The sequence below is a fragment of the Lipotes vexillifer genome, unplaced genomic scaffold (genome assembly GCF_000442215.2).
Source record: "Lipotes vexillifer unplaced genomic scaffold, Lipotes_vexillifer_v1.1 scaffold514, whole genome shotgun sequence".
NCBI classification, from domain to species: Eukaryota; Metazoa; Chordata; class Mammalia; order Artiodactyla; family Lipotidae; genus Lipotes; species Lipotes vexillifer.
The window spans coordinates 934,969-942,738 of NW_006789975.1; positions in this window are offsets into that span (position 1 = coordinate 934,969).

Consider the following 7,770-nt stretch of genomic DNA (forward strand, 5'->3'; position numbering starts at 1 on the left):
AAAGAGTGAGGGTCCCTCTGGGACTTGTTTCCTAATTCCCTTCAGACCACCAACCCTCTAACCCTTCCTGCCCAGACTCTGCCACTTTCCAGCTATCCTGGCCTCCTCTTTTCTCCAAACAAAGGTTCATGCCAAGACCCAGAGGGTGTACACCCAAGTCTATAAAGACCTGAGTCTGGCAAACCATGAAAATTCCCAGATACTCCGTGTCCTAATAAGCCAGGACACAGGCTCACAGTATCTGAGACCAGGAATGAGGGACCAGGGGTGCTGCTGAGATTCGAGGAAGTAGCAGGACTAGCCCAGAGAGAGCCTCAGATCCCTCGTAGCCCATTCCCCTCCATCGCACTTGGTCCAAGGGGGCCTTCCTGAGAGCACTCCCAGACTGCCAACATCAAGGGCAGGCTCCCTGTTTCCACCACCAAGGGCCTGGGCAGCCTGCAATTCCTGGCTTTGTTGTCGCCAGAGTAGAAATTGGATGTAGATGCTCCCACTGGGTGGGGAATGAGGAGATATGAGGGCTGGAGGAGAGGTGACCTTCACAGTCCCTCCCTTTTGGTCACAGGAGTGTATTTCCCATACCTTGGAGCGGGTCCTATCTAGGCCCATAGTTGCTAGTATTAGTATTGGCTACTCTTTCCTGAATACAGGCTGTGTGCATGACAGTTTAGACACATCGTTATCACACTGAGTCCTCACAGAAGAGCTGTTACTCCCATTTTATGGAAAATGAAACTGAGGCTTAATGTTAAGTGACTTATCTAAGGTCACAAAGTTTTCAGCATTCAAACCCTCATCTGTCTGGCTCTAACACACAGCCTTTCACCACTCAGTTTCTCTCAGTGTCACCTCTATTTTGCAAGCCACGCCAGACCTCCCCAGAGCCTGTGGGAGAAACCAGAAGAGAAAAGGGTTGGAAAAAATGGCAAAGTAATAATAATTGTCAATTCTGAGTAGCAACTGTATGCCATTACCCTGTGTGCTTTTTCTATATTTTAAAACTTCCTCAAAATAAAAATTGTTTTAAGAGAAAGAAATGAAGGAAAGAAGAGCAGAAAGCACAGGACTGGGTCAGAGGCTGGGGCCAGGCCTGTGCTGGAGTGGGGCCTGGTCAGGGGCTCAGGGCAGCCCTTCTGCACAAGAGCCCCAGTGTTCACTGGGCCCGGCTGCCATCCAAGAACAACATGGTCGGCACCAGGCAGAGTCTACCCGCTCCCCACGACTCTGCTCCCAGGCAGGTAGGGGGTAGGACCTGGCCTCAGGAGTCCCTCCTGGCCCAGCCTTGCAATCCAGGATTCCAGAGCCTGCCAACCCCTGCCTTGGGCCTGGTACTTCATAAGTGCCCCATCAATACTTGGCCAAATGGGCAGAGGGAGCAATGCCCAGACCTATCACCCACAAACACACTCACCTTCAGGTGAATCTCCACCTTTCTGGGCCACAGTTAAGGATGGGGGCAGAAAGTGGGCTGATGTGTTAGCACCAACCAGCCCAGCTCTGCGGAGAGTCACCCTGAGCTCTCCCTCCCCTTTTTGTTCCCAAAAGAGTAGGGTTCAAGTCTCACTTCCATTGTTCACTTGCTATGTGACTTAGGGCAAGTCATTCTATCTGCCTGAGTTTCTGTTTTCTCACCAGCAAAAGGGAGCTAAGGATTCCTACCCCCATTTGGCTTGAGGGAAGGACCAAAGATACAATGAATGGATAACACCTAGCCTAGCCTGTTTCCTGGCATACAGTGGGAACTCAGCCAAGGTGAGGACTTCTACCTTAGTTCCTGTTCTGGTGAAACCCATTCTCTTAACTCATTCATTTCCTCCAAAACCCCTGAGGAAAAAGAAGTAGGGGTACTTCCCTGGTGGCGCAGTGGTTAAGAATCTGCCTGCCAATGCAGGGGACACAGGCTCGAGCCTTGGTCCGGGAAGATCCCACATGCTGCAGAGTAACTAAGCCCGTGTGCCACAACTATTGAGCCTGCACTCTAGAGCCTGCGAGGCACAACTACTGAAGCCTGCACACCTACAGCCCGTGCTCCACAAGAAGTGAAGCCACCACAATGAGAAGCCCGCGCACTGCAACAAAGAGTAGACCCCACTTGTCACAACTAGAGAAAGCCCGCGTGCAGCAACAAAGACCCAACACAGCCAAAAATAAATAAATTAATTAAAAAAAAGAGGAAGTAGGGGTGAGCCCAATTTTCTGGATAAAGAAACTGAGGCAGAGACAGTTAAAGACAGGATCACAGGATGGCAGGCTCCTGGGCCCCTGTTAGGAGTGTGGTGTGTGTGTATGTGTGTTTGAAAGTCTTTGAGAGAGATGGCAAATGTAACTGGTGATAGATTATTTGCAAGAGAGTGAGACCATGAAGGCAAGACAGGTTTGGATGTCTCTCCCAGACTCCCTCCGCATGTCTCCTTCTGTTCTCTGTTTACTTATCTATCTTTCCCCATTACGTCAGCCCCTTTATCCCGGAGACTTAGAACAGTGTATGCCGTATAATGAACCTTCAATAAACGTTTGGTAAATGAGTGAATGAATGAATGACCTTGTGAGAGACGGTCAGACTCTGCAGAAGGTCAGAGTGAGAGGTTGTGTGTTTGCGAGGGGGGCTGGACAAATGTGTGCAGATGCTGGGGGGGTAGGGGCAGGATTGTCAGTCTAAAGGACTTGGGCATCTCAGGGGACAGAGATTGCACAACTTGGACTATGGAAGCCTTATTTTGCTTTTGGCTCAGGTAAACCTGGGAAGTGCCTGGAAGCTGAATGAAAGCTATGTGGCAGCTCACCCCACCCCCCAATAACCACATTCGCTGAGGAGCCAGCAGAGGACCAGCGGTGGGGAGCTGAGTCTCTCTAGGAGTCTGGGAGGTCTGGTGAGGCCCTCTCTGGGCAGGAGGCTCCCACTTGCTGGGCATCCCCAGTGCCAGGAGCCTCATCTTTCCAGGGTGCTCCAGTAAGGAAGGAGGGGAATCAGGACATTTTTTAAAAGATAACAAACTATTTTCTTGGAACTCTGCTCAGTATTCTGTAATAATCTAAATGGGAAAACAATTTGAAAAAGAATCGATACATGTATATGTATAACTGAGTCACTTTGCTGTACACTTGAAACTAACACAACTTTGTTAATCAACTATGTTCCAATATAAAATAAAAATAAATAAAATAAAATAAAAAATAGGGCTTCCCTGGTGGCGCAGTGGTTGAGAGTCCGCCTACCGATGCAGGGGACACGGGTTCATGCCCCGGTCCGGAAGATCCCACATGCCACGGAGCGGCTGGGCCTGTGAGCCATGGCCGCTGAGTCTGCGCGTCTGGAGCCTGTGCTCCGCAACGTGAGAGGCCACAACAGTGAGAAGCCCGCGTACCACAAAAAAATAAATAAAATAAAATAAAATAAAAAGATAACCAACTATTTTCTGATTTATCTTTGGGAGGAGACCATTCTTTTGTTTGAGAAGGAAAAGGAAAAATATAACTTTAATGGGCCTTTTAGTTATGCAAAGGAAAAGCCTCTATCTTATTGGGAGTAAGGGCAGAGAGAGCTAGACTTCTCCGCATAACAAAGGGAAAGAAAGCTGCTTCCCCTAGGGCAGTGTCTCCACCAGCCAGAGCACTGACCAGGAGGCGTGCAAGAGACCCCAGTTGAAGTGTTTCCTTTCTCCTCCAGAAGCCTTCAGAGGAGCACGGGGCTTGGACTTACTGAGGGTTGGGTAGAGGTCAAGGGTCGGCTAACCTAGGACATGCTCAGCAGAAATGTGGGTGCAGGTGAGGCAGACCTGAGCCTAGAGGAGCGTGGTAGAGCTACTCTGGGTGCACCTATTGTGTACCAGGCACTTGAGATATAATGGTATGGCCTGCAGGCAGTTCCTGCCTTCTATTTACAGAATTAACTGTTTAGTTACAATTTTGGAACATGTGATGAGGAATTAACAAGTCCTAAATAATCACAGCTAACATTACAAAGCAAGTGCTATATGTCAGGTAGTGTTCTAAAGGCTTACACATAAGAACATGTCTACTTTTTTTTTTCTTTTTATTGAGGTATAGTTGCTATACAATCGAATATATATATATGCCACATCTTTTTTATCCATTCATCTGTTGATGGACAATGCTTAGGTTGCTTCCATATCTTGGCAATTGTAAATAATGCTGCTATGAACATTGGGGTGCATGTACCTTTTCAAATTAGTATTTTCATTTTTTTCCATATACACCCAGGAGTAGAATTGCTGGGTCATATGGTAGTTCTATTTTTAGTTTTTTGAGAAATCTCCATACTGTTTTCCACAGTGGCTGCACCAATTTACATTCTCACCAACAGCGTGTGAGGAGAACATGTCCACTTTTTGCAACCACTTCTTGAGGATGATACTATCATTATACCTGTTTTACTGATGAGAAAATGAAGACACGGGGATGGAGTAACTTGACAAGGCCACGTGTGATGGTGCTGAGATTTGAGTCCTGCAATTAGTGATCTGAATCACTTCACTTTCTGCTTCTTTCCCCATGCTCACAGGAGAGAAGACGTGGAAGAGGAACTGGCAAGTTAAGAGGGCTTCTCTGGGGACATGAGCTGAGACCTAAGAATGAGGTGGAACTAACCAGACCTAGAGCGGAAAGCTCATCCCAGGAAGCGGAACCACATGTGCAAGGCCCAGAGGTAGGGTGGGAGCAAGGAAGAAGTGAATGAAGGCTTCATCTGGAGGCGTGGGCGGGGCCAGGTCATGCTAAGAATCTCTATAGGAAACTATTGGGAAGTTTTAAAGAGATTGTTGTGGTCGGTACAGTCAGATTTGTATTTTAAATATCACTCTGAAGGTTGTGCGGAAAACGGATGGGGGTGGGGGCAGAGGGGGTGGTCTGTATGACGATTGCGCAGAAGACAGAGGAGCCAGGTTAAGCCAAGGTCTGCGGAGGTGGCAGCTCTGGACTGCTGGGTCTTGTTCCCTGGGAGGTGAAGAGCAGGGGATGGAGCGATGGACTAGAACTTGGAAGCCAGGCCTGGGTGGGGCAAAAGAGGCGGAGTCTGAAGGGGTGTGCCAGCCAGGATTGGGCTGGCCTCCTAGGGTGCTGGGCGCATTTGGGTTTGAGGAGTGGCCTCAAGGTGAGCGAGACGCTGTGCCACCCGCAGTCAGGAGCTGGTCTAGGCCAGGCGGGACCAGAGATGGGCGGGGCGCTGGGCCTTTGCAGGCCAAGCAGCTGTCAGGATAGAGCTGGTCCAGGAGGGGCGGGGCCCGAAGTAGGTGAAACCCGAGGTGGGCGGGGCGTTGGGCCGCCCGCGGCCACGCCGCTGTCGCGGGTGCATTCCTCGCTCTCAGGCCGGGAGCTGAGCAGCTCCAGAGCGGAGTCTTCGGTCTCCCTGGGCGCGGGGGTAGGGGCTGGCGGGAGCTGGGACCGGGGCCACGGAGGACCCAGGTGAGTCGGAACCTTGTGCCGGGAGCGGGGCCATCTAGAGGTTCGAGGTGAGCCGGGACCCTGTGCAGGCCCAGGCTGCGCTCCCAGCCGCCAGGGGGCGAGCGGCGGCGGGGTTCCGGGAGCTGACCCCTCCCAGCACTGGGAACCTGGGCGTCCGCTCGGCGAGGGGGTGAAGGGGACGGTAAATCAGTAACCCGCAGCGCACACAGGGCCTTTTGTCCCGCTCCGTCCAAAGAGCACCCTGGCCGCGGAGCTGGTTACTCATTGCCCACCGGGGCGGGGGCGGGCCAGCTGTCCCTGCAGCTCCCTTCAGGACCCGCTGACAGGCACTTCCCCTCAAGGTGGCCGGGTAGGGGTGGAGGAGGAAGAGCGCGCTGGTCCCTCTGCTGCTGGACCGTCTGCGCGCCCTGAATAGAGATGAGGAAGTTGAGGCTCCGAGAGGTGCAGTCATTTGCCCAGGCTCCCCAAGCGCTTGAGTGCGAGAGGCTGGAGAACACAGAACTACTTGATGCCAGAGTCAGGCCCTTCGACCCCACGTGCAGGGCAGTCAGTCGGTCAGCTGCGGGCAGGTGACCCGACTAAGGTTCTGAGGTCAGGGTAGCCTGGGGGTGGGAAGAAAATCCCTGGGCCTCTCACTACACTCCCAACCCAGAGAGCTGCCCTCCCTGCAGAGCAGAGCAGAGTGAGGGGATTTCACAGAGACGGGGCAATGGAAACCGGGGGTGGGCACAGAGACAGTGGCATCTGAACCAGCTGGAGAAGTGGGGGCAGAGAGATATGGGCAAGAGAGAAGACATGACCGGTTTGGAAAGCCAATGGCTTCCCAGCGCTGAAGAAGCTGACTGTGCAGCCAATGAGATTGACAAAGGCAGGGAGGGAGGCCTTGGATGCTGGATAAACAGTGTGGACTGGCTCCTCCTGCACACAGGCAGCCATTAAGGGCTTGTAAGCTGGTGGGTGTTGGGGGGTGGGGGGCGGAACATGGCAGACTTGTAATTTTTAAAACACTGCTGGAGAACCCAGGGAGACGTTTGCAAAGGCCCAAGCTAGAGATGACCATAGCGTGCTCTGGGTTCAGGCAGGGAAGGTGAGATGGACTAGAGAGGGATTGGGCAGGTTGTGCTCCAGCTGCGGGGGCAACCCAGGGAAGAAGCAGTTCAAAGGGGGAGATAATGGCTTTGGCCAGGACAGGCTAAGTGTCCCCTGCCTCAGAACCAGAGCTGGACAGGGGGGCAGTGGCTGAGGAGAGAGTGTGCAGTGGAATTCCCGGGGAGGGTGGATCCAGAGACACCAGTGCCACCTGACTGTTACCCAGCCCCAGGTGACAGCCAGTAAGCCCCTGGGACTACACTAGTCATCCTCTTCCCCTGCCAGCTGAGGCTCAGTTTTGAGTGTTCATTTCAGAGGATGGAGACATCGTTGGTGGTATTTGGAGGAAGGTAACTAGATGGGGTGGGAGTGTACATCACACCTGACAGGAACAGCACCCGCAGCGGAGGTGGCTGGCCGAGAGCAGAACAAGGGTGACAGTCATGGGGACGGGGAAGGGGAAGAAAACGTTCTAACATTCTGTGTGCCCAGCCCTACATACATTCTCTTTTCTCCTCAAAGCAGTCCTGTGAGGACAGCAGCCCAGAGAAGGACAGGGACTTGCAAGTTGGTAAGAGTCAGGATTTGAAGTTGGCTCTGTCAGACACTGGAGTCTACATTCTTTACAAGAGCTTGTGTGCCTCTGAGAGAGCTGTGGGGACACAAAAAAACAGAGGTAGCCCCAGAATGCAATTCTGGTTCAGAATAAGGAAGAACTTTTGCTTGCCATAGAATGTACTGCCTTGTTAGTAGTGAGCACCCTGCCACTGCAGGTATCCAAAGCTGGTCATGGAAATGTCAGCAATGCTGTAAGGAGCGGGGGTCAGATCAGAAAACATCCAGATGCTGAAGTTTGGCCTTGTATTATATTTCAGATTTTTTTTCAGTAATAAATTCATTTATTCAGCAAAAAATAAATTATGTGTGCTGAGAGAGAGCAGACTACGTGTCTCCATTCTCTGCTTCCTTCCGAGGAAAGAATCCCAAGCCTGCCCTTTTTGTGAACTTGTGCCTGGGTCTCAGCAGGACCCAAGGAGAGCAGGAAGCCCAGCCCCGGCCCCGCACCACACAACCTACTGTGGGGAGGCCTTGGGCTCTGACAACAGCAGAGCTGGTTCTAGTCTCTGCCCTGACGCTGCCTAGCAGGGGCTTGAACAAGTCGGCATTTCTTGTCTCAGTTTCCTCATCTGCAAGATAGCGGCATAGCGCCAACAAAGGTGCACGTCTAGCAGGAGTTCTTCGCCCTCTCTGTTTCAGGAA